General features: G+C 56.3%; 1 pseudogene across 1 annotated transcript; it reads left to right on the top strand.

Annotated features, from left to right (window-relative positions):
* The first annotated feature begins 262 nt into the window (after positions 1-262).
* LOC308512622 (RNA transcription, translation and transport factor protein-like) lies at positions 263-25,940 on the top strand (annotated as a pseudogene). The gene is made up of 3 exons: positions 263-355; positions 19,416-20,042; positions 25,610-25,940. The product of its transcript is annotated as an RNA transcription, translation and transport factor protein-like (transcript).

The following is a 25,940-nucleotide window of genomic DNA, read 5'->3' on the forward strand; positions in this document are numbered from 1 at the left end:
GGCCCCTCCCAGGCGGCCACGGCTTCCTCTCCTCACCTCTGTGGGTTCACATGGCCTTCCGTGCTTACGGACTGGATAGCACCATCAGGTTCACCTTCATTTCCCTACGGACCACGGAAGACGGTATAATGCCTCCCACGCCATCCACGCAATAAGCTCACGTCCTCACGTTGAACGGAAACCTCCGGTGACAGAAACCAGGCGACCGTTTGCTCTGGTGGCCGAGGCGTCCCTGGAAACGCGGGGCGGGGGGTGGGGGGGGATGTTCCAGAATGTGGACGAGCTCTACACCCTGGCGGCCAGTGTGGGCCACGTGGGCACACGGGGGCTCCCGGACCCGGGCGTGTCACCGTGTGTAAGTTACGCATCGATGAGAAAGCACAGCTCGGCTTTCGGAGCAGAAGGAATTGCAATTTGCTCACTAGTTTGGAAAAAGAGGATGTTTATGCCACTGCACAGGCCTGTCTGTTCGGACTTGTTTACTTGACGTGACCGACTTCACAGAGACACGCGAACACTCGGGAACCCTTCGCAAAGGTGTCCCCGTTCAAAGGAAAACGAGCGAGCCTGTGTCTCCCTGTCGTCGGCTGGTGCCCAACACCAAGCACACGGGTGACTGGCTCCAACAGGAATCCCACCCTCTCCAGGGGGCTCAGGTCCTCCCGGGCGGGGCACCTGCTTTCACGCGGCCCCTGTGCTCTGCAGCGGGTGGTGCAGGCTGAACGTCTTCACGCCAGTCCTGCCGACCACCGGGTGCACGTTTAAGGGTACGGTATAAACGCAGAAACGCCTTTTACTGCTTAGTAAAAAATTATCCTCACAGACTTCACAAAAACACTGCCATCTGTGCAGGTGTGTCAGCGTAGACACTGGTATTCTGGGATCAGTGAACATATGCTTTAAATTATGACCGCAGTGCACAGAAAACCAGGCCTATTTAACCGTCGGTGCACGGGGGAGTGAGTGGTGCAGGCCCATGAGACACGCTCTCTTCCTGAGTTAAAGCAAGAATTAATATGCTTTTAGTGCCAATGCTACTAAATAAACATCTGTATATATAAAAGCCTAAGCGACCGAAAGACTGGCCGACCGGTCACTATGACACCCACTGACCACCAGCGGGCAGACGCTCAACGCGGGAGCTGCCCCCTGGTGGTCAGTGCGCTCACACAGCGGCAGCGCTGCTCAGCTGACTAATGGGTGCCAGACGCAGGGCTCACGGCTGGCGAGCACCGCTGCGGCGCCATGAGCCTCTCCCGATTGGGGCTGACTGGGCATGAGCCTGCGGCAGGCGCAGCGGGGCCAGCATGAGGGGGAGCGGCAGGCGGCGTTGGACTGCTGGTTTCGGCCCAATCCCTGCAGGCCACACGGAGGGACCCCACCGGTGCACGGATCTGAGCGCCAGGCCTCTGGGAAATAAACTGAGCCTTTAGGACGGACTCCACCGGGCCCCCTGCCGGGAAAGGAGCTGCAGGATCCGTGCGTCTTCATTTGGACCCACTGAAGGTGAGGCGCTGGGAGCTCACCTTGGTCTCGATTTCAGAAACGGCCATCTCGTCTCTTCTGCTGAAACGACGGCCCGCTGCCGCCTTGGTGGGCATGGCCTCCGCGCTGGTGGCCACCCTGGGGCGGGGCCTGGGGGTGAGCTCTTTGCAGAGCAAGCCCCAGTCACTCTGCATCCATTTCCCTGAAACACTAAGCGATCGTTTCTCCGCAAATGGACACAGCACCGGTCGCCACCTACTTTCTTTGGGCGCTGAAGGGATTAAAGAAATAAGTCCAGAAAATACCGTAGGTCTTTGGTGCTAGTCCAAGGTGTAGGAAAATCACTTTCTATTTCTTTAAAGGCCAGTTGGAGGGGTGCGCCCCAGCAGGGGAAACCGAGTCCTGGGCCAGGCAGCTCTTAGCAGGAACCTGAATGTGTTTCCGTGGGGAGTCAAGCGCCCTGTGCCCGGACCCCGCCCCTCCCAGGGGCGTCCCTGCTCCCGCTGTGGCCAGCGGCCTTCCCACAGCCCTCGGGGAGGTCAGCCTCTTCATCGCGGCGGCAGGGAGCCTCTGAGCCTCCGACGGCTCAGCAAAACCACGCTGCCTCCTGGGAGGCTTAAACCTTCCCACCCACCCTCTGGCTCCACAGCCCAGATGGCAGCCAGGCCAGTGATGTCCACTCACACCTCTGTGAGTCAGTGAGGAGCCCCCTGGGATAGCCCCGTGCAAATCGCCGCGATGCCAGCTGCCCGTGAGCGTGGGCCTCGCCGTATTTATTAGCGCCCATCGTTGCTAAGAGCCGCCATAGAGCCGCCCACCCTGCCACAGGGCGCCCTGGGCGTAACCCAACCCACAGACACCCACCAGGACAGGCACGCTCGCCAGGGGTCTCATCCTGCTGTCTGTTTCGGCTGTAACTCTGGTAAAAAGAATGGTTTTTAAGTGAAAAACCTGCACTATCACCGGGCTTCACTGCTTCCCTGGTTGAGCACTGACCTAGGAACCAGGAGGTCATAGGTTCGATTCCTGGTCAGGGCGCATGCCCGGGTTGCAGGCTTGGTCCCCGTATGGGGCGTGCAAGAGGCAGCCGATCCATGATTCTCTCTCATCACGGATGTTTCTCTCTGCCCCCTTCCCTTCCTCTCCGAAATCAATAAAAACATATTAAAAAACAAAAAACGAAACATTATAAACTTACAACCAAATGCGCCACATTAGAGACAAAGGGGCCACACCCTGAACTCAGGACCTTGAGCTGCCAGTTTGTGCTGCGCCCGGATCCACGAACCCAGCCACGGAGCCACACCAGCCAGATGGCTTTGTGTCTTATGAGTCATCGAAACAACAGTGTCCGGGGTGAAGGGAAGCAGAAGGTGCCACCCATACCATGACCAGGGGTTCCGCACACGCCACCCCCAACCTGCCGCTCAGCTTGGCGTGGTGACTGCGGGGGGGGGGGGGGGAGGGGCGGGGGTGGCAGAGGGAATGCAGGGAGCGGTTTCTCTGCGCCCCCTTCTCTGCCTGAGGGAACCAGCTGGCACCGCTCCCTCTGAACGTCACCAGCCAGGAGGGGGGACTCCTGCCACAGAGGGGACCCCAGCAGCCAGCCCACACCCAGACACTGTGCTGCCTCCACTGCTCGACCAACGACACTCCCCCTCCCCAGTATCTCCCCCACGAGACCTCCAGCCGACCGCCTTCCCTGTTAAGCTGGCACTTAATCCTGACCTCTGAGCCGCCTCGGGGCACCCCGCATGTTCCCGGGCCTCCCAGGGGCACACGAGGTGCCCAGGGTCATAGACGGTGCTTTCCTCTCGTCAGTGTTTCCATTCCTAGGGTCTCAGCCGAGAATGCAGGAGGGCAGAGGGACAGTTCCAGTTCCCCCTTCCAGGGAAGAAATGCCCACGACTTCCTGTCCATCAGAACCAGAGGCCGGAACCCGGACAACGGGGTACGCGCGCCGCTCAGCCCCTGGCGGCCTGGGCGCCGTCCCCCCCCCCCCCCCCGCCCCGACCCACATGGATGTTCGGTGCCGTTTCCTCAGGTAACATGACCCCCACCCCCCCCACCCCTGCGACCGAGTGTTCAGCAAGCGGACGGGATGCCCGAGAGAAGTGAAGAATGTAGCGCCATGGATAGATGTTAAAAATAGCATTTGCATAATAAAAAGGCCCAAGTCCAACTGGAAACAGATTTCAAAAAATAACAAAAATGGCAGTGCCGATAGTATACAAAGACCTCCTAGGAAACGGTAAGAAAATCTCTCACACTCCCTTCGCAAAGCAGATACATGTCTGCAAATAGAATTTACAAAAGAACTATAAATAGCCAGTAAATATCTGAACACACTCTGAGCCCCGCTAGGAAAGAGAGAATTGCAAATTAAAACAAGATATAGCCCGGCCGGCTTGGCTCAGTGGTTGAGCATCAACCTATGAACCAGGAGGTCACGGTTCAATTCCCGGTCAGGGCACACGCCTGGGTTGTGGGCCGGAACCCCAGTGGGGGGCGTGCAGGAGGCAGCCGATCGATGGTTCTCTCTCTCACCATTGATGTTTCTATCTCTCTATCCCTCTCCCTTCCTCTCTCTGAAATAAATAAAAACATATTTTTAAAATGACATTACTTTTTAAAAACAAAAAATAAGATACAATGGGGTGGAGGGAGGTGGGAGAGGGCAAAGGGGGGGATACGGGGACGGAAGGAGACGTTACTTGGGGCGATGGGCGCATGATGCCGTGTGCAGACGACGTTTTGTTGAGTTGTACAGTTTTGTTAGCCAATTTCACCCCAATAGATTCAGTAAAAGGAAGGGAGGGAGGAAAGAAGGAAGACATATCATGGCCTTTTAACTTGGGGATGATGAAAAATGAACTATGATTGAATGCCAGTGAGATGGGATGAGAAAAGTACTCATAATGGGGCAGGAAGGCGGACATACGTAATACTTTCAACAGTGAAGAATTATTTTAAAAAACATTTCAAAAATATTAAAAAAGAAAAGTCCTCATAAACTTCTCATGGGAACATACATTTGCTCAAACAATCAGAAAGGTGATTTGCTTTTACTCACCATGACCCTTAAAGTGTTGTGATATCTGATCTATGATTTCACTCCTACTAGTTTATGCTAATGAAATAACCAGAAATGAAGACAAAGATTTGTGTAAAGAGAGGCTTATAGCAACAGAAGGATCAATAAAATAAATCGTGGTTAACACGGCAGAAGGCAAGAAAGGAGGGGAGACAGAATATTGAGGAGACGCGACACACAGAATGTGCCCGGGGAAGTGGCAGGTTCGAATCCGCGCGGATCAGCTCCGCAGTCAGCATGAACGGGCGGCCGGGGACAGAACACAGGCGGCCACTTGTGTGCGAGCGCAGCCTGCACGTCAGGGCGGAGAAGGCCGGGGAGGACGTGATGGAGAAAAGACACTGTTCAACATTAACGCAGAGAAGCTGACAGACACGCAGGTCGGATAACACAGATGTTAAAGCCACAAACCACTGGGAGAGACGGAGCATTTCATAAGGATAAAAGGGCGCCTTTTCCAGGGAGATACAAGCACCCAGATGGATATGCCACTCTGTTACCTCAAAATATAAGAAGCAAAAACTCGCAATAACACATCTCTAAGAAAAAAATAAACAAAAAGAGATAAATCGGATTGATTGACCAGGAAATGACAGTGAGGATTGGAGAGACCGGAACAGAAGGGTTAATGACCTTGAGCTGCCAGTCTGTGCCAAGCCCAGGATCCACGAACAAAGCCATTCCGCCCCACTGAGGTACAAGCGGAGCGCTTGCCTGAGCTGGCCGCACGCAGCAGCCGCGGGCGGGCCCAGCACGTTCCAACACTGAACACATCAGAGGATGGAGCTGACCACAGGGAGTCGGACTGGAACAACACAGATGACTCATGAACGGCCACTTCAAGCTAAGCGATATCCTTCCAAAAATTTATCGTCAGAGGAGAAGCTAAAGGATTAGGAGGTATTTTGAACTGAAGTTTGCGAACGTATGACTGAGCCTAAACGTAAGAAAAACGTGCCACCTTAAATGCAGTAAAGATAAACGATCAATGGTTTAACTCCGCAACACAGGAAGGAAGAATACAACAGAACACAAAAACCAAACGAAAAGTAAGAAAGATAAAAGCAGAAATTAATTAAACAGAAAAACACATAGTGTTGAGAAAAATCAACAACGGAAAAAATCATTAGTCTTTAAAGATTAATAAAATCCATAAACCCCTATTAACTTTAAGAAATGAACCAAAGGAGGCTTAGGGCAACATCGGAAATGGAAAAAGAAGAATCGTCATGAAGAGATTTTAAGAGGATTGGGCGAACAGCTGAATGCCACAAGTGTTTGAATTAATTGAAATGGAAATTTCCCTTGAAAAAAGCAAATGATAATTGCTACAAGAAGGAATGAAAACATGAACAATCCTATCTCCGAGAAAGACATCACCTTTGGCCTGGCACATCTTTTCATAAAAGCATCACCGAGACAGATGGCCACCCCCCAAATGTTTCCGGTGTTTCAGAGAAGAAATATCACTAATGACACACACTCCTGAGAGCACAGGGGAAAGAACGCTCCTCCGTTCGTGGTGAGGTCAGAGCAACCTTCATTCCAACCAACGGGGTGAGCGCGTGTGCACACACACACACACACACACACGCACACACACACAAGGCAGCCTGTTGTGAACGGGCAAAAGTCCTCAACACCTTGTCCTTGAATGCTACGCAATAAATATGCCAACAGAACAAGCACAGACGTGTTGTGCTTATTTCAGGGGTGTAGGTATGGCTCGAAAGGAGATTACCTCACACCAGGAAAGAGAGTAAAGGGAGGTTGTACAATCGTCTCCATAGAAAACGCATCATATGAAAGTCAACGTCTGCCACAGATGCTAAGCAGAGCAGCCCTAGAAAGAAGTGCGCTGAGGCTGACGGTCCGTGCGTGCTCTGTGGTGCACGTGCCAGTTAACGCGGACGCATCGGAAGTTCCCCACCCACTGAATCCGAGGATGAGCTGTGCGCCCAGAATGCCGGCTCTACTCTACCCCCTCCCCCCCCACCCCACCCCCCGCAGCCTGGCCAGCCCGATAAAGCTACAAAAATGAATAAAACCATCAGGAAAAATACAGCTGGCATTTGTAGCCAACTCATTAGGGATGTAGAAACTCTATTAGAAAATAAAATAATTTGAATAAATGAAAGTGACTAAGGCAACGCGACTGGAAACAAAGTCAGTAAGACGTCCGTTTCTATGTAGCAGCCGAGGTGCTCCGGACCCAGCACCCGGGCCCACACGCACGGCCACGGTCCACGGCAGGGTCCACGGCATCGCTGAGCGTGGTGCTCACGGCTGTGCTGTGGGTAAGACAGCCCATGGAAACAAGTTGGAGGAACCAGGGGGAGAAGGACGGTGGCCACGGACGTGACCACGGTCCACACGCAGCGGTGCCGCCAACACAGCACGAGACGGCGCACGTGCTGCATCGCGGCTCACACGGAGGTCACACGCCGCACACTGAGCAGGACGGGCAGCCGTGAGGAAGGGCAGCCTGCAAAGATGTGCTCCCGCTCCATCCCCTGGACACGGTGGATGGATGGAGGGAGTCAATAGGGGCTCCCCGCGGGGACAGCGAAGGGCGCGTGCGGATGAAGATCTCATTCCCCACCTGGGCAGGTACCTGGCCGGGGACCACTTGTCCATCCCCACGGTCATTGTCTAAGTGTGCACACCTCCCCCACGTGTGTGTCACTGCACAGCTGAACCGAGACGAGAGGCAGATAAACATGCTGTACAGCTCGGGCCGGTGCTCAGTGGTTAGAGCATCAGCCAGCACATCGAAGGGTCTCAGGTTCCATCCCTGGCCCCAGTTGGGGCGCATGCAGGAGACAACCAATCAATGTGTTTCTCTCTCTCTCTCTGTCCTCCACGCCCTTCCACTCTCTCTAAAAACCAATGGAAAAAATATCCTCTGGTGAGAATTAACAGAAAACAAACAAAAAGTCCTACAGAAGGAGGGGCCTCTCCTCAGACACGCTCCCTCTCAGCTCAGAGCGCCGCAGCCCCACACCCGCCGACACGGGAGCGCAGCCAGGAGTCACAGTCACAGGATGGGGGCAGGACAGACACGGCCGATTCCCATCACCCTCTGAGGACAGAGCCCCCGGACAGCACCTGTGTCCCAGCAGGAGGACGCACTGTGTAGACTCGATTTCCATATTGTGGGGAACTGGGACACGCACGAGGAAAAGGGTCTGTCCCGTTACCTCGGGGGTTGGCCCCGCGGGCAAAGACAGGAGCACGACACCTCTACGCGAGCGGGGCGAAGAGGCCACATCTCGTCGCTGTGATGCAGGTTGGGGAGCAGCGTTTAGAAGCCGAGGAAGCATCCTGGATGCGGCCTCACTGTGGCCGTCACCGATCCCCGTCGCCGGCCCTCCGCCCAGACTTCCTCACGGCGCCTCCCCAGGCCCGCGCACGGCCCGACGCCTCCCGGCCTGTGAGCAGCACTTACCTCCCGACCTGCTTTCCTCTCTAACCACCCGCCCGAGGCTCCCCTGCTCTTCTGTTTCCGGCCAGCGCACGCTGATGCTCGTTATCTCCACAAAGGCCTGCCCAGCACATGGCCTGACCTGGGCCCCACCAGGGAGCCCGCCCCCTTCCCGCCTCGTCTTTGTTCTCGCGTGACTTTCCTCGTTAACTGACTTGCTGTCATTGCTCCTGCTCCGCAGGGCCGTGAAGAGGCGTGGACACCGGGGCTGGCAGGACAAGCTCCGAGGAACGCCGTGTGGGATGTGGTCCCGGGGGCAGGCATTCTAAATCCTGTGTGCTGACCTCGCCATTCCTCCTCTGTCCAGCTGTTCAACCACAAATCCGGGGCAGGGCCCCGATTCCCAACGTGACCCCAGGGTCGACGTGCGCTGAAGGCAACGGAGAAGCAGACTGGAGGAGAACTCCCTGCCCTCCCCGCTGTTTGCCTAAGACTGGACTCGCCTTTACAAAGTGCCCGCACCCTCTACCAGGAAAGACACAGTAATCACCGGAAACTAGTCTGGACGCTTATCAGCTGGAGACAGCCCCGCAGGAGCCTGACAGCAAACCAGCTACCAGGCCTCGTCCACCTCTCGCGCCCACACACCTGCCTTCCCTCGGTTTGCCGCCCTGGACACTCACCGACCTTTTCCTCCGTCTCGTGTCTTCTCCACAGAGTTATAGCTATCTGCGGTGTGAGCCCGAGTTCTAACCACTCCTTTGAGTTACCCGTCTCTGTGCTCCCACGTGACTACGTCATGCACACGTTCATACACTCCTTGTTATTCTCTTGCGGATGTGTCTTTTGTCAGTTGAATTTCTGGGCTCCCAGCCGGAGGGTAGAAGGAAAGGAGCACTTTCCTCCCTGCCTGCCCCCTCACGTCTGCCTCGCGCTGGTCAGCGAGCTCAGGACTGGAGGGTCGGAGCTGAACCTGCGCAGCCGCTCTGCACGTGTTCCGGTGATGGCGCTCGCACGGTGCGGACAAGCCGCAGAGCAGAGGGCTGTTCCCTGGCGGCAGGTGGGGCTGGAAGCTCCGGGACAAGAGGAAGACGCACGGAGAGTCAGTGTGGCTGGTGGGGAGGGCACGTGTGGCAAACGGTGGGAAAGGGACGCAGAGGTCAAGCAGGCCCCACGCCGAAGCATTCCGGATGCCACGGAAGGAACTGCTACTTCAGCCCAGGTTAATGCAGGACCTGGGGACTCAGAGCGGATGGCATTCAATTCGGGGCTCTTGCTGAAATCACACTTGTGTTTACTTTCTAATTTGTTATCCGAGCTGCTATAGACTGAATGCGTGGGTCCCTGTCAGTTCATGTTCAAATCCTATCCCCGCGGTGAGGGTGCCAGGTGGGCACTGGGGCGGTGAGGAGGTTGGGAGTGTGGGGCCCGATGGGACCTGTGTCCTTACAGAGAAACCAGTGCTCCCTCCCCTTCCGCCAACGAGGGCCCGAAGGTGGCGATCACAGTGGTGGAGCAGAAGATTGAAAGAGTTAGTGTGGCCTGGCCGGCGTGGCTCAGTGTCCACCTATGGACCAGGCGGTCACGGTTCCATTCCCCGTCGGGGCACAGGCCTGGGTTTCGGGCTGGACCCCCAGTAGGGGGCGTGCAGGGGGCAGCCGATGAATGAGTCTCTCTCGTCAATGTTCCTATTTCTCCGACTCCCTTCCTCTCTCTCAGAAAAATTCAATAATAAACATATACAGGTTCTTACAGTGTCAGTGCAGGGACTGTGGGAACTCTCTCATTAAGGCCGCCTCGTAGAGAAAGCCTGGGTGGTGGCCACGTCCTAACGCACGATCCAGGTCCGCTGATGGGACCTTCCCCTTCAGGCCCCTTGACCGTGTTTGCATTTCATTCTCACAGTGACCGTGTACAGAGCACAGGAGCGATCCTTCCCCGGTTTACAAGAGAACATGTTGGCCCATAAAGTGACGATCTGACTAAAAGCAAACAGGCGAGCGCAACAAGTGGCCGACGGGGCTCCCCACCGGGGTCCTGGGTGCCCGGCGGTGGCTCCCACAGACCAGACGAGGCCCCCTGAGTGTGCTGAGGTCAAACCCCAGGAGGCAGACCTTCCCTCGTGTGCTGGCCCTTTTCTCTGAGGGCATCTCTGTCAGGAGGGTGAGCCGCTTGGCGAGGAGGAGACAGGACTGCAGGGCAGGGTGGCGGCCACCCATTGGCGCCCCTGCGTCCTGCACGCCCGCCTCCCTCGCAGGCACGACTCTGAGGACAGGCCCGGGTCCCACTTCCACACGCCCAGGTCTCCCCATGCCTAGAGGCCCCGACGCCAATCGGCACAGACGGACCGTCTCTGAGACCCTGCGCTGCTGTGATGAGTCATCGCGGGGGCGACGGGGACGGCCGCGTGCTGTGCCCCGGAAGGCTGACCTGTCCGAGCCCTGACCCCACGGCTCCCGGGAACGGACCCGCTACGATGCGGCCCGTTGCCGTGCTAGAGGCGGGAACGTTCGCCAGGCTTTGTCTTCTTGCGGAACAGAACGTTGACAGAAGGTGTCGTGGACCGGCCGCTCGTGAATGCCCACCGCTGCTTCCTGGGGAGCGGCTCCCACCCTGTCCTCCTGTCCTCTCTCCCGGTGCAGGGCCGCTGAGCGAGCTACGGACTCGCTCTCTGTCGGGTGTAAACGGTAAGACACGTGTGCGCAGGGCCCTGGCTCCCTTATCACACGCTCTCTCTGGGAAGGGAAGGAAACGTGGTCTGACCCTGCGACTGGCGGCGGAGCCAGCCCACAGCTCTTCGTGGCGTCACGCAGGTCATGTGCACGAACCCTCGCCAGCAGCCTCCCAGGACCTCGCAGACCCCCTGACCCTCAAATAAAACAGCGAAGCTGTTACTGCCAATGTGCGGACGGAGTCCCGGGGGAAGGCGCGTGTCTGACTGTGACACCGGGACAGAGAGTGGGCCTTACATTTCCACAGCCAGGGAGTGGCAAAAAAGCTTGATATACATTTTCGAATATTTTTAATACCTAAAAATAAGGCACTTACTTATAAATGCTTCTGTATTAAATTCTAGAGGATGCCGTCTGATTACAAACCTACGTCTCCTCACAGAGGGCTGAGCGGAGGCCAGCCAGGCGATCGAGGGACGTCGCCGTCACCTTTCAAGGAGAAGACATGGAATTTACAGGGAAATGCTATGTCAGGGGCCAGGCGAGACGCAACACGCTTCACGGGTGGGGTCCAGCCCGGGCCGGTTGGCTCAGCGGGTTGGAGCATCACCCTGTGCACCAGAAGGCCGTGGGTTCGACGTCCAGTCAGGGCGCATGCGTAGGTTGTGGGTTCGATCCCTGGTCGTGGCGTCTATGGGAGGCAACCGATGGATGGTTCTCTCTCTCTCTGTCTGTGTCTCTCTCTTCCTCCCTCTCTGGCATCAATACAGTAAAAAGATGGGGCCTACGGGGGAACCGGACACCCTGGGGTGCTGAGAAGAACTCAAAGCCAGCCCCCCTCGGGGAGGGGTCAGGGTGCTGGGGCTGGGCTCCCCGGGAGTGGAGGAGGCACCTCGTCCTCCTCTCCACACCCAGCTTTTCTTGAATAAGGTTTGGTTCCTGGAGGAAACAGCTCACCGGCTCGACACGGACGTGGCAAGTTTCAATCCAGTGTCTCAGCTCCAAAGAGTGACCACGAGAGAGGAAGGGACTCACCGTTCCCGCTGTCACTCTCCCCGGTGCCCCGCCCTCACCACGGCGACCCGCTCCTTACGTTTCTTCTATGAGAAACACGACCAACTCGAGTGGAAATGGAGAAGCCCCTCCCGCGCCCGCGGGCTGACGTCTCCCGTGCGCCGTGGCTCTTCTGCCCAAAGGCTCATGTAATATCCAACGAGCCGTTCACAGACACACGCCCCTGCCCCCCACGCCGCCTCTGCCAGGTCCCCATTGGGCGAGAGAGAAAGAACACGTCCTGGTCCCGGCACCGTGAGTGACATTTCCGAACCGGCCCCTCCTCCAGAGCCTCCGCTTCTTTTTTTTAATATATTTGTTGCTTTCAGAGATGAAGGGAGAGGGAGAGAGAAACATCAATGAGAGAGAATCATGGACCGGCTGCCTCCTGCACGCCCCCCACTGGGGATCAAGCCCACAGCCCGGGCCTGTGGCCTTGACCAGGAATCAAACCCTGACCTCCTGGTTCATAGGTCGATGCTCAGCCACTGAGCCATGCCAGTCGGGCCAGAGCTGCCCACTTCTTAAGAAACAGGTTGCCCTAATTGGTTTGGCTCAGTGGGTGGAGCGCTGGCCTGTGGGCTGAAGGGTCCCGGGTTTGATTCCGGTCAAGGACATGTACCTTGGTTGCAGGCACATCCCCAGTGGGGAGTGTGCAGGAGGCAGCTGGTCGATGTTTCTAACTCTCTATCCCTCTCCCTTCCTCTCTGTAAAAAATCAATAATATATTTTTTTTAAAAAGAAACCGGTCAAAAAGACATAAAACACACACAAAACCACCCTTCCATAATCCAAGGTGAGGAGCTTGTGAGTAACTGTGTCACGTGGCTCATCGACACCCCTCACCCTCCCCTTCACGTGCTGCCGGCTGGTCACGCGGGACTCACCGTGGACACGGAGCAGGCTCCCGCCCGGCTCACTGCGCCTCCGTGACATGAGCCCTGCCGGGTCTTTCTCATTCTTGCAGCTGCCTCTGGGGCCGAAGGTTTTGCTCCCAGAAAACGCTGACCTGTCTCTTCTCTTTCGGAACAGAACAAGGAAGCCCTCCCGCTCTCCCAGCAGCGGTGCCCACGGGCGGCTCTCCCCGCGTCACTGCGGTCAGTGAGAAACGGAACTGGCTGTGCCGGCGGTGCACCCCATGCCGGCCTACGGGGCACGTATGCTGTGAAATGATGGCCACCATCGAGGAGGCCGATATTGCCACCCACCCACCCCCAGAGTTTCGTTATTATTTTGGGATGTGTTGCTTGTAGGTAAGATCTGTGCTCGGGGTGAATTTCAAACACACAACACAGTATTATCAGCTGTGGTCGCCGTGCTGTAGGTCAGACCCCAGAATGCATGTCTTTCAACGGAAAAGCTGTCCCCTTTGACCAACGTCTCCCCCAGCCCCTGGGAGCCACACTGCCTGTGGCTCCACGACTGGACTGGTTCGATCCGGCGTGTAAGCGAGAACACGCGGTGCCTGCCTTCCCCTGACTGATCTCACTCGGCGTGACGCCCTCAGGGCCGCCACGGGTCACCGATGGCGCGATCCCGTTCTCCCTGCAGCTGCATAATGGACGTCTGCACCACGTGCCTGCACGTTGGTTCTCTGTGATCAAAAGGAATAAAACTGTAAACGAAACCCAAGAAGGCTTCCTGGCGGAGGCACTGAAACGCTGGGGGAAGGACACCTTTTCACGGCTGCATCGGAGAAAATGGGAGGTTTCCATCCAATCAGAACGAAGAGGAATAGCCCCATCTCACCAGAAGGCGCCTGGCCCTGAGCAACCCCATCAGTGTTTCATGGGACGCAGCTCGTCCCTGCTGTTTGATTAAGATCCTCGTTCAGATGCCTCCCTCTGAGCTCCCCTGCTCGCTTTAACAGGGTTTGTGTGAACAGGAATTCCTGGCTGCGCAGCTAGCGTGTGATGCTGGAATAAAATCTGACCAACCGACCAGTTACACACAAACCACATGACTGGGGCCGAGTGGTGGACACAGGCCCTTCCGTGATCCCAGCCAGCCGCCCCCACTGGCCCGATCGATGGCCCAGGCCCAGAACCTGTTTCTGAGGACTTGGGACTCACTTTCTCCAGGAAGTGCGTCTCTATTTGGTGTCATCCACGGTCCCGTCTGAAGTTAAAAAGGGGCTGGGGGGCTGCGTGTGGACACACACGTCCGGGTCAGTCCTCCTGCCGACGACCCGGAGAACCACCAGCGCCCGCGTGGCTTCCTGGCTCCACAGCAGACACGCGTGTGGCCCAGAGACACCACCCTTCAGCCCTGACCAGGGCCAGGCCGTTCCACTGTCTTGCGGCCGCTCACGCGCGCTTCCACCCACAGGAAAGCCAAGCGCCGCGCGGTGTGATAGGGCCCCGGGCCCAGCTGGCTCCGTGGCCCTCGGGCGCCCGCCTCCCACGTGGCAGGTCGGGGCTGGCTTAGCGCCGGCTGCAGGGGAAGCTGAGTGCACGAGGGACTGTGCGATGGGAACCACCAACAGGAAGTGGGCTCCGTGGGATTTACAAGTCAGCCGTCAGAGCTCTGCTGATTCCCGCGGTTCCTCTGTTTCAGACACAAGCGGCTTCCACGCGGAGGCAGCGGGCGCACTTGTGGAGGCCGCAGGGACACGCAGGACAGGGCAACGCTCGTGCCCGGGGTCCCCGCCCGCCCTGCCTCCAGCTCCACGCGGGGACGGCCACACTCTCCCGGCTCCAGTCTGTGCCCACGGGGAAATGCGGCCCGTGTTCCCAGTGCCACCAGCATGCTAATCCACAACAGCCCGGCTTCCGAAGAAACGTGCACAGATTCCAGATAAAACGCGCTCACGCACAGCCGGTGGGCATGAAGGAGCGTCCCGGTCACGCCGGCCACATGCCGGGGCGGAGGCGTGACTCCGCTTTGGAAGTGTCACCGCGTAATTGATGCATCGGGGGGACCTCATTCTTATAACGGATGTCCCCCAAGGAGCATCAAATTCGTAACACACTTGATAAAACCCTTCACAGCCGAGAAGCCAGAAAAAGTGTCTTTAACATCAGGCTATCTCACCAGCACCGCACAGCAAGGTGTTGCATTTAATGTGAAACGCCGCAGAACTCATTCTCATGGAAGTCATTTTCTTAGAAACACACAGGCATGTCTGCACACGGATGTGCATACACACAAGCACACGTGTGCACTCACATGAACACACACCTTCACGCTTGCAGACATGCACCACAGGTGTGCACACGCACATGAGCACATGTACGCACACCTATTCATGCGCCACAGGTGTGCACACGCACATGAACACATGCACACACACTTATACATGCGTGCACACATGTACACACATGCACCCACACGCTCCCTGACTCAGTGCGGCCGCCGAGGGGCCTCTGACATCGGGGAAGCAGCTGGAAAAGCCTTGTTTTCCCCAGAAGGTTGGCTCACCGCCTTTGTTCTTCCACTACCTGCGTGTGGGCTGTGCTTTGTATGTGATTAAAACACTGTGTACTTCTCAGAGTTAAGGACACGAGTGCACATCCTTTCAAAGCCAATCGCGTGCCCATGGGACACGTGTGGAGGGAACCCTTCACGCTCCGAGCCTGGAGCCCAGTGCGAAGGGCACACCAAGGACGCACAGCCCACGAGAGAGCCCGCAGCGCCGTGTTCAGGAGCCCCTGAGGGGACGTCCGTCTCGGCTCTAGGCGGGACCCCCATCCCCTCTCCCAGCTCAGCTCTCAGCCCTCCGCAGGGCACCCATCCAGAGAAAAGTCCACAGCTGGTTGCTATGGCAATGGCGATGCTGCGGGAAGCTGCCCTGCCTCCCTCCGCGGCTCCCAGTGGAGACCCGGTGGGGTCGGTCCCAGGAGACCCGGCCTCTGTCTGTATCTGACGGCACAGGATGGGGAGCCTCCCCTCCCACGCATCCCGGCTGCTCACGCTCGGAGGTGGGCCGCGGCTCGGCCAGCTCAGCGTTTTCATTCTCAGGTCATCCCTGTCCTTTCATCTGTTACGTTCTGCTTCCTTTTCAGTGTGAACGCACATCTCTGAGCTGCTTTTTATGTGTTGTTTCTTTTTTAAATAAGGAATAATTTTAAATAAGTAGATAATGCAGCCACTTATACATAGACACAGAACAGAGCATTAAAGTCCCCGTCATCTGAAACCCCGCTTCTCCAAGCGCCCCTTGGTAGCCCAGGGAGCGACGGCAGCTATGTCCGTTACACAGGCACCGTCACGACTGAGCGGGAGGCTACCTGGCACCTGCTCGCTGTCGCTGGCTGAGCTCAGGGGATGCGGGTACGGGACTGGCTGTGACGACAACTGGCCGGCCGCCCGCGAGGTGGCCACTGTCACCTCATCTTACAGAGGTGGGGTCCGAGGCACAGACAGCGAACACGGCTTCTGACGTCAGAATCACACCTTTTGCTGTAAATCCATTTGCTCCGTTGAAGTGTGTCGTTGCCACAAGTAACACTTCCTTCCTATTGTGAATGGCAGGATTCCTGTTGTCATGTTAAAGAGTGTGTGCGTACACACACACACACACACACACACACACGAAATCAGAACATGCCAAAACCCAAAGCTATACCTAGTTACAAGCCTGACGGCTTAGCTGATTTGAGAAAATAAAAAATGAAACCCACTGAGCCGGTGGTTACCTGTCCAGGAGCAGGGATCACACCAACCCTGTCAAGCTGGCAGCCCACGGGCCGCATGCGGACACAACGAATATTTTTGCGGCCCAGCCAATGTAACGGTCTGTAAGAAACGGTTTAATAAAAATTTTGTGACTTGACTTTTACAATATCCTGTTATACATAATTATTAATAACGAACTACAACGTTCACTAATGACTGATTAACCGTGTTGCAGTCATTTCCCTTACAGGCCTTACGCGCAGGCACACCATGTCTCCCCACTAATACCAGCAGCGAATATTCTAGCAGCCGATGGCCACGTCATTAGTCTTGGACTGACTTGTTTGGTGTGCGCAACAGGAAATATTTCGCTTTTGGAGAACAAGAAAAATAGGTTTATTTGTGTGACGCTTATTAATTTGTGCAGTTGTTCCGTGTCTGGTAAGTTAATGTTCAAGAAAAAATATGAATTTTTGTTAAAATGTTCTATTCTTTTGCTAACGATGACTCATTTATTTCAGTCCTTTGTATTCAGCATGTCTCTATCGAAATAACCTGTTTCTATGAATACTGAAGCTTTTGTTTTTTTGCGGCCCACGTGAACTTAAACCTTGTTTATTTGGCCCATGGTAGCCTTTGCGTTTGACATGCGGGCTCCGTGCGGCGGGCACCCGGTCACACGCTCCCAGACCGGCCCACAGGCTGCGAAACCACGTCCCGCGAAACACCTTCCCCGGTGACGAGCGGAGCTGGGGCGCGGGCCGTGCTTGGAGGGAGCTGGGTCCAGAACGTTCCAGACTTTGCTGCTGAAAGAGAGAGGCGCCGCCCTGGCTGGTCCAGCCTGTGGACTGAAGGGTCCCGGATTCGATTCCCGGTCAGGGCACATGCCAGGGTTGCAGGCTCGGTCCCCAGTAGGGAGCGTGCAGGAGGCAGCCGATCAATGATTCTCTCTCATCATTGATGTTTCCTTCTCTCTCCCTCTCCCTTCCTCTCTGAAATCAATAATATATATATATATATATATATATATATATATATATATATATATATATCACTGCCCTGGCTGGTATGGCCCAGTGGATAGAGCATTGGTCTGCAGACTGAAGGGTCCTGTGTTCGATTCCAGTCAAGGGCCCATTTGTGGGGTTTGGGTTCACTCCCCACCTCCCATGGGGTAAGAGCAGGAGGCAGCCAATTGATGTGTCTCTCTCACATCCATGTTTCTCTCTCTTTCTGTCTCTCCCCTCCCTCCCCTCTCTCTAAAATCCATGGGAACATGTCCCCAGGTGAGGATTAGCCAACTAAAAGGGAGGCACCGCCTCCTACAGTGACCGTGGCTCGCGAGGAGTTCTGTCCGGGTGAAGGTGCGCGACGTGAGAGCAGCCGGACTCAGGGGTCAAGAGGTTGGGTCCGAGCCGAAGAACCAGGGGTTGGCCCGATCCCAGGTCAAGTCCACAGAGGCCCCAGCGAGTGGGTCCCAGTGGGCTGGTGACTGGCCCTCAGAGCCGGCACATCCTCGCGTCCGGAGACCAACCTCACACCTCGGGGCTCGGCTCCTCCCTCAGACAGCAAACAGCCCCCACAGAGCAGCGCGGAGACAAGCAGGGACGCACGCGGGTCCCAGTCGGGCGCTGCCCGGAGGGCCTCTGCCTGCCATTTGTCACCTCCACCCCCAGGGGCCGCGCGCTCCGCGGTGCCCACGTCCGGGGGAGCCGGTGCCGGACAGCGAGCGCAGACAGGGAGCGCTCAGGTCGCCGTGCGCCCGCCCAGCACCCGGCAAACACACGGACACAGCCGGCCCCGGGGCTGCCACAAGCCCGGAAGGACCCGCCACTGTGATGAGCCAGGACTGCAAGATGCCGTTCCCTGGAGTCGCCATAGAAACGGGATGTTGTCAAAGGGCTGAGAAACTTAGGCCTCAGCAGAAAACAGAGAAAAGCACTTGAAGGTTTTTTGTTTACCCAGAAAAAAAAAAGAAAAACACCCACCACAAAATCAATTCTTTATTCTCTGTACCGGAAGCGATTGGTTTCACCGCAAACCCTTCAGTCTCCACGCCGGGCTGTCTGCTTTGGGGGCCTGGTCTGAGCCCGCGGCCTCTGCGAGGTGACAGGACCACACGGCTACGCCTAACCCCCTGGAAACCACCCCGTTTCAGCAGGCATTTAAGTTCTCAGGGACCCAGAGCCGTGCGTGAGTGGAGGGCGGCCCCATCTCACGGACAGACGCCTGCCGCCCGTGCCAAGGTCGCCCCGGAGCCGTGGAGGGGCCTGGGGGCCGGGACGCCGCCTCGCCTCGCAGGAGCTCTCGCCGGCATTAGCCACCGAGACGCATGAGTCCCTTTCTAAATCGGGAGCCTTCCATTGTGGCGGCACCTCAGGCCCGTCCTCCATTAGCACGCATGCAGGGCGCTGCTTTCTAACTTCTGGAACGCAATGTCATTGCCGCGTCGTGCCGTGTGCCTGCCGTGAAATTAACGCTCCTAAGTTCTCTTTAATAATCTACTTTACGGACGTGTGCCCAAGCAAAAGACGAACAAAGATCACATAAATTGCCCAACGCAGCCAGCCATGGCATTCGGAGCCCCGACGATTCGTGATGTCGGCTCGTTTAATTACCAGGGAAAGGGGAAAAGCCATTTCTAGGCGCGGGTTTAGCACATTCACAGAACGTGAATGAATGCGCACTTTACGGAATGAGCGATCTCAACTCAAAATGCTCAGAGTATGCATTTGGGTAAGGAAGTCACTACAAACTTAAACTTCACAAAAGAGCTAAAATGACTGCCAATGTGCCCTGGCCGGTGTGGCTCAGTGGATAGAGCGTCAGCCTGCGGACTGAAGGGTCCCGGGTTCCATTCAGGTCAAGGGCACGTGCCCGGGTTGCAGGCTCCATCCCCAGTAGGGGGCGTGCAGGAGGCAGCCAATCTACGATTTTCTCTCATCAATGTGACTCCTTCCTCTTTCCCACTCTCTCCCTCTCTGAAATCAATAAAAATATATTTATAAAACGTCTCCCGGCCGAAGCCCAGGGGACAGAGCGGGAAGCCGGGGCCACGCTCCGCCACAAGCTGACGGCCCTCGCCTACCACAACCCCGCCGGCTTCAGCGGCAAAGACGAGACAGAATTCAGAAACTTTCTTGTTTGGCTTGGAGACCAGGAGATCCGACACTACAAGATTGAAGACAGGGGTCACTTAGGAAACATCACAGCAGTGACTCGCCCCGGTGCTTGGCACAGTATCTCCCAGACATAAGCTGTCCTTTCAAGATTCACGCTCGACAAGAAGCAGTAGACTGGCCTCCTGGTTTCGCCGTTCGGCTTGAATATGGAGACAACGCTGAGAAGGACTCGGCTTCTCATGATACGAAACGTGCTGACGGTGCAGCTAAAGCTGCAGAGCCATTGACCGATCCGGACGTTAATAATCCCGCTTTTAAGGCTGGTGCGATGGCTCTGGCCAGCCCGCTTCAGACCCAGCGTCGCGGTGGAGGCCGGCAACGCTTAATGAAGGCAATGCGCAGCTTGGTCCAGGAGCGCCTGACACGGACGCGGTCGCTGAAGCAAAGCAAGCGAAAGCGGGATCGCCTGTTGCTTTGGACGCGCACTTTCGTGGTTTGGACGCGGGAGATGCAGTTCGTCACAAAGCTGCTCACATCCCGCAATGGCTGCATAGAGAAGAGCTCGGAGAGCTGGTGTAGCCACGGCAGCTGCCCAGGCAGTCGCTGCTGCCCCCGAGACAGGCCACAGACAGGAGAGTTGGGAGGGGAGCCTTTTAGGGATTCCGCCTCTTGCCCATGGAGCATGTGTTTCAAAATCAAACATCATCTTTTCAAGGGAAGAATCACAGAGAATTGGCTATGTTTTAGAGATTTATCATCATTGCTTTTTCTTTAATAAAGTTTGGGAAAGCGGGGAAAAAATTATACACACACACACACACACACACACACACACACACACACACACACTAGAGGCCCGGTGCACGAAATTCATGCATGGGGGGCGGTGCCTCAGCCCAGCCTGCACCCTCTCACAATCTGGGACCTCTTGGGGGATGTCTGACTGCCCTGCAGGATCGGGCCTAAACCGGCAGTCGGACATCCCTCTCGCAATCTAGGACTGCTGGCTCCTAATTGCTCGCCTGCCTGCCTGCCTGATCGCCCCTAACCGCCTCTGCCTCGGCCCCTGCCACTGTGGCTTCATCCAGAAGGACATCCAGAATGATGTCCGGAAGGTTGTTCAGCTTTCCAGTCTAATTAGCATATTACGCTTTTATTATTATAGAAGATACATTAAGACAATAAAATAAAATGACTGCCAATTCCCCCTAATGCCTGGTATTTCAGAAAGTCAAGCAAAGAAGGGTCAGAAAGAGAGAGAGATGCCAGCTGTCCCAGCAACGAGGGTGTGTCCCCAGAGAGGAGCGAAGAGGCATGTCCCCCTGGGGCCTGCACCCCAGGGTCAGGAGAGGCGTGGACGGGAGGGGACAGCTCCATGCTGGAGAACTGGTGTTCATGTCACCCAGTGTCCCTGATGTAAGGCCCTCTGTGGGAAATTCCTCTCAAAATCTAGCACACTCCCCTCAAAAGGTGACTATTTAGAACAGTGGTTCTCAACCTTCCTAATGCCGTGACCCTTTCATACAGTTCCTCATGTTGTGGTGACCCCCAACCATAAAATTATTTTCGTGGCTACTTCATAACTGTAATGTTGCTACTGTTATGAATTGTCATGTAAATATCTGATATGCAGGATGTATTTTCATTGTTACAAGTTGAACATAATTAAAGCATAGTGATTAATCACAAAAACAATATGTAATTATATATGTGTTTTCCGATGGTCTTAGGCAACCCCTGTGAAAGGGTCGTTCGACTCCCAAAGGGGTCGCGACCCACAGGTTGAGAACCGCTGATTTAGAGGAAGAAATAATTTTACACGTAGCTACATTTCATTTCTTGTTGCCTTGACGAATGGTAAATCTGCGGTTAAATCTCACAAAGAAGTGATTTGCTCTGGTTGATACCTATTTTCTTTCTTTTATTGAAACTAATTTTGTTGATTTTTAGAGAGAGAGGAAGGGAGAGGGAGAGACAGAAACATCAAGGATGAGAGAGAATCATGGATCGGCTGCCTTCTGCACGCTGCCTACCAGGGATTGAGCCCACACCCTGGGTATGTGCCCTGACCCGGAATTGGACCAGCGACTTTTCAATGCATGAGGGACAACACCCAACCAAGCCACCCTGGCCAGGGCCATGCTTTCTTCCCTTTATGAACTTGGACACATATTTTACCATTCCAATATAATTCCGTATAAGCCCATAGCAGACCCTTTTAAAAAGAACTTTCATCAAACTCTTTTTTTAAATGAAGAAAACTAGGAGATTATAACTAAACTCTACCCTATCCTCATGTTTAAATGGACCAGGAATAACGTGTCTTTTCTTTCTTTCTTTCTTTTTGTTAATCCTTGCCCGAGGATATTTTTTCTATTGCTTTTTAGAGCGAGTGGAATAGAGAGGGAGAGACAGAGAGAGAGAGAAACATCGATGTGAGGGAGACACATCAACTGGTTGCCTCCTGCCCGCGCCCCGACCAGTGCAGGGGATCGAACCTGCAACCGAGGGACATGCCCTTGACTGGAATCGCACTCGGGGCCTTTCAGCCGAGGGCCGACGCTCTAGCCACTGAGCAGCACGGGCCAGGCTCCCCTACCTCCTTCTAAAAGGCTCTGGCAAGAGCGTGTCTCGAATTCCACTTTTCCCAAATCAAATTAGTCTCCGCCGATTAGCTCCACACGGACGCATTATGTTCCCACCAGGGTTGCTAATCCAGGTAAAACCTTGCAATCAGGAACGGGGACATGTGCCTTCCCCCGCAGGGCCAACACCCCTGGCGCCCTGCCCGCCCGCAGCCGTCCTCGCTTTCTCCCGGAGCCGGTGGCCAGGAGACAGATGGGCCCAGCGTGCGGTCACCGCCGCCCTGCCAGCCGGGCTCTCTGGCAAGTGTGCTGGGCGGGCAGGTGCTTCTCCTGCGCATCTAATGGTCCGTGCGGGTGTCATTAGGCCGCCGCGGGGCGCAGCGTCCCTCCGTGGAGGTCTAATCTCTCCGCCCGGGTGTCCCAGATTCCCTGCCCACCCTCCCAGGTCAGACGGCACTATTCCTCCCCGCAAAGGACATTAAAAAATAAAGAGCGTGTAGGAACGGGAAGACCAGGATGAGGCGGAGGAGAACAGAGAGTCTGGAAAAACGTTTTTCTTGTTTTCTGCAAAAAGTTTTTGAAATTGTTTTGGTGTTTATTGCCAATCCTCATCCGAGGATATTTTTTCCATTGCTTTTCAGAGAGAGAGTCTAAGGGAGGGAGGGAGGGAGGGAGGGAGGGAGGGAGAGAGAGAGAGAGAGAGAGACATCGATGTGAGAGAGATACATCAATTGGCTGCCTCCTTCACGCACCCTGACCTGGATGGGGAGCAAACACGCACTCCGGTAGGTGCCCTTGGAATCAAACCATAAGCTGATGCTCTAACCTAGTGGTTGGCAAACTGCGGCTCACGAGCCACATGCGGCTCTTTGGCCCCTTGAGTGTGGCTCTTCCACAAAACACTAACTTCTGTGCATGGGCCACGAAGTTTCAATCGTACTGTACGTGCGCACCCACATGTGGTATTTTATGGTATTTTGTGGAAGAGCCACACTCAAGGGGCCAAAGAGCCGCATGTGGCTCAGGAGCCGCAGTTTGCCGACCACGGCTCGAACCATTTGGAAACACCAGCCAGGGCTATGAAATTGCTTTTGAATTATAAACACAACACACTTCCAGGGTGGTTCTCACCTCCTCCTCGAGTTCTACCTACACACACACACACACACACACACATTTACACGACACAGGAGGAGGAGGGGTCCCAGTGTCTTCCTCCCCTGGCATCTCTTCCGAATTAGTCTGGGGGTCAGTGGGCAGTGTCCTGTCCCCCCAGTCTGGGCCTAGAGGGTCAGGGACAGGCCAGCAACGCCCCGGGGTCCACTCCTGCCGCACAGAGCGGACCACGCGTGCGCGGCCTTCCGTCGGTCTGAAGCTGAGGGTGACACTGTGTTTATACACGTGACGTTCCCATTTCACCAACCTCCTCCTTCAGTGGGCAGCCTGCTCGTGGGGAAGGCTTGGCAAACCACGGGTGAAGGAACCGGCGGGAATCATTCCCTCTGCAAACATTCGTATCTATTCTGCTACTAACCAGACGTGAGTCGCACGATAGCCACGGCGGCCGTCGAGCCTCTCCTCGGGGAGGGACCTTGGGAAGACATGTGGACTCAGGCTGTTGACGTGCCCACACCCTCATGGGGCCGACGCACGGCTACTCTTATTACCCGTTCAGGGCCCAGCCAACAGTGGGATGCAGCAGGCTCAGGCCTCATGACTCCAACCGCAGGAAAGCAGGCCCAGCCTGAGTGCAGACCTCACCAGGCCCTGTGACCAGCCCCTCAAGGAAGCCCTACTTTAAATTTAAGAGGCCAGCCCGGCCGGTGTGGCTCAGGGCTGAGCGTCGACCTATGCACCAAGAGGTCACGGTTTGATTCCCTCTCAGGGTACAGGCCCGGGTTGCGGGTTCCATCCCCAGTAGGGGGCGTGCAGGAGGCAGCCGGACCATGATTCTCTTTCATCGTTGATGTTTCTCTCTCCCTCTCCCGTCCTCTCTGACATCAATACAAACATAATTTTAAAAACTTTCAGATGCCAATCACAGCACCGTGTGCAAGTGAAGTCACATACGTATAATCTCCCATCGTGCAGTGACCACCAGCTCCCCGCGTCTCCGGCCAGGCCAGGGGTGGAAGTCCAGGCACAGGTGCCCCCCCCCCCCCGCACTATTCCGCAGGACAGGTTTCCAGGGCACTAAACGCGCAGTTCCTCAGGGTGCGGTGCGAGTGGACTGGCCAGGCACCCAGTGACCACTCAACAGCTATTTCTTGGAACTGATCGCATTCGCATCTACGGTCCATTGAGGAAACGGCGGTTCAGCACCAGGGACAGGGCCCCGGGCGCCAGGTTTCCTGCCCTTCCCTTGTGGCAGGGGACACCCAGCACACAGCCCCGAGGGCAGACACGGCTGCCCAGCGGGACTCTCTCACGCGTAACACGCGGCTTTCGGAGCCTCCGTGGCAGGCGGCCGCGCGAGGGGCTCCAGGAAGGAGCCCTCAGGAGAGCGAGATCCACGCGGACGGGCGCGTGCCCACCTGTGCCCGCCTGAGCCGACAAAGCTCGGCTCCTCACGGGAGATAAAGCTGCATGAGTTCCCGTGTAGACGTCGCCAGAGGCCACGCCGGCCCCTCGCCAGCTCCCACGTCCAAACGCACGTCCCAGCCCTCTCTGCCTCCTGCCCCTCCACGCAGAATCAGAGGAAAGGCCACACTGCAGCGTCACGGGAGGGAGAATAGGCCTGAGGTTAGGGCCGCGCCCATTCGGGCATTAGCTGGACGGTCCCTGAGCCGCCTCCGGGCCTTCAGGATGCCAGCGCTTCCGACCACGACCCCACTGTCTTCCCTTAAATGCCCTTCCATTCTGTATGAAAGCGCCAGCCTCACTCCCAAGTCCAACCCAAAGCTCCTCCTCCCTGAGGCTCCTCCCCTGAAGCTCCTCCCCTGAAGCTCCTCCCCTGAAGCTCCTCCTCCTGAAGCTCCTCCCCTGAAGCTCCTCCCCCTGAAGCTCCTCCCCTGAAGCTCCTCTACCTGAAGCTCCTCCCCTGAAGCTCCTCTTCCCTGAAGCTCCTCCCCTGAAGCTCCTCCCCTGAAGCTCCTCCTCCCTGAAGCTCCTCCCCTGAAGCTCCTCCACCTGAAGCTCCTCCCCTGAAGCTCCTCCCCTGAAGCTCCTCCCCCTGAAGCTCCTCCCCTGAAGCTCCTCCCCCTGAAGCTCCTCCCCTGAAGCTCCTCCACCTGAAGCTCCTCCACCTGAAGCTCCTCCCTGAAGCTCCTCCCCCTGAAGCTCCTCCCCTGAAGCTCCTCCCCTGAAGCTCCTCCCCTGAAGCTCCTCCCCCTGAAGCTCCTCCCTGAAGCTCCTCCCCCTGAAGCTCCTCCCTGAAGCTCCTCCCCCTGAAGCTCCTCCCCTGAAGCTCCTCCCCTGAAGCTCCTCCTCCCTGAAGCTTCTCCCCTGAAGCTCCTTCCCCTGAAGCTCCTCCCGCTGAAGCTCCTCCCCCTGAAGCTCCTCCCCCTGAAGCTCCTCCCCCTGAAGCTCCTCCTCCCTGAAGCTCCTCCTCCCTGAAGCTCCTCCCCTGAAGCTCCTCCCCCTGAAGCTCCTCCCCTGAAGCTCCTCCACCTGAAGCTCCTTCCCCTGAAGCTCCTCCTCCCTGAAGCTTCTCCCCTGAAGCTCCTTCCCCTGAAGCTCCTCCCGCTGAAGCTCCTCCCCCTGAAGCTCCTCCCCCTGAAGCTCCTCCACCTGAAGCTCCTCCACCTGAAGCTCCTCCTCCCTGAAGCTCCTCCCCTGAAGCTCCTCCCCCTGAAGCTCCTCCTCCCTGAAGCTCCTCCCCTGAAGCTCCTCCCCCTGAAGCTCCTCCCCCTGAAGCTGCTGCGAATCCTTCAGACCCAAACTGACTGA

This window comes from Myotis nattereri, assembly GCF_964212035.1.
Source record: "Myotis nattereri genome assembly, chromosome: 2".
In the NCBI taxonomy this organism is placed as follows: domain Eukaryota; kingdom Metazoa; phylum Chordata; class Mammalia; order Chiroptera; family Vespertilionidae; genus Myotis; species Myotis nattereri.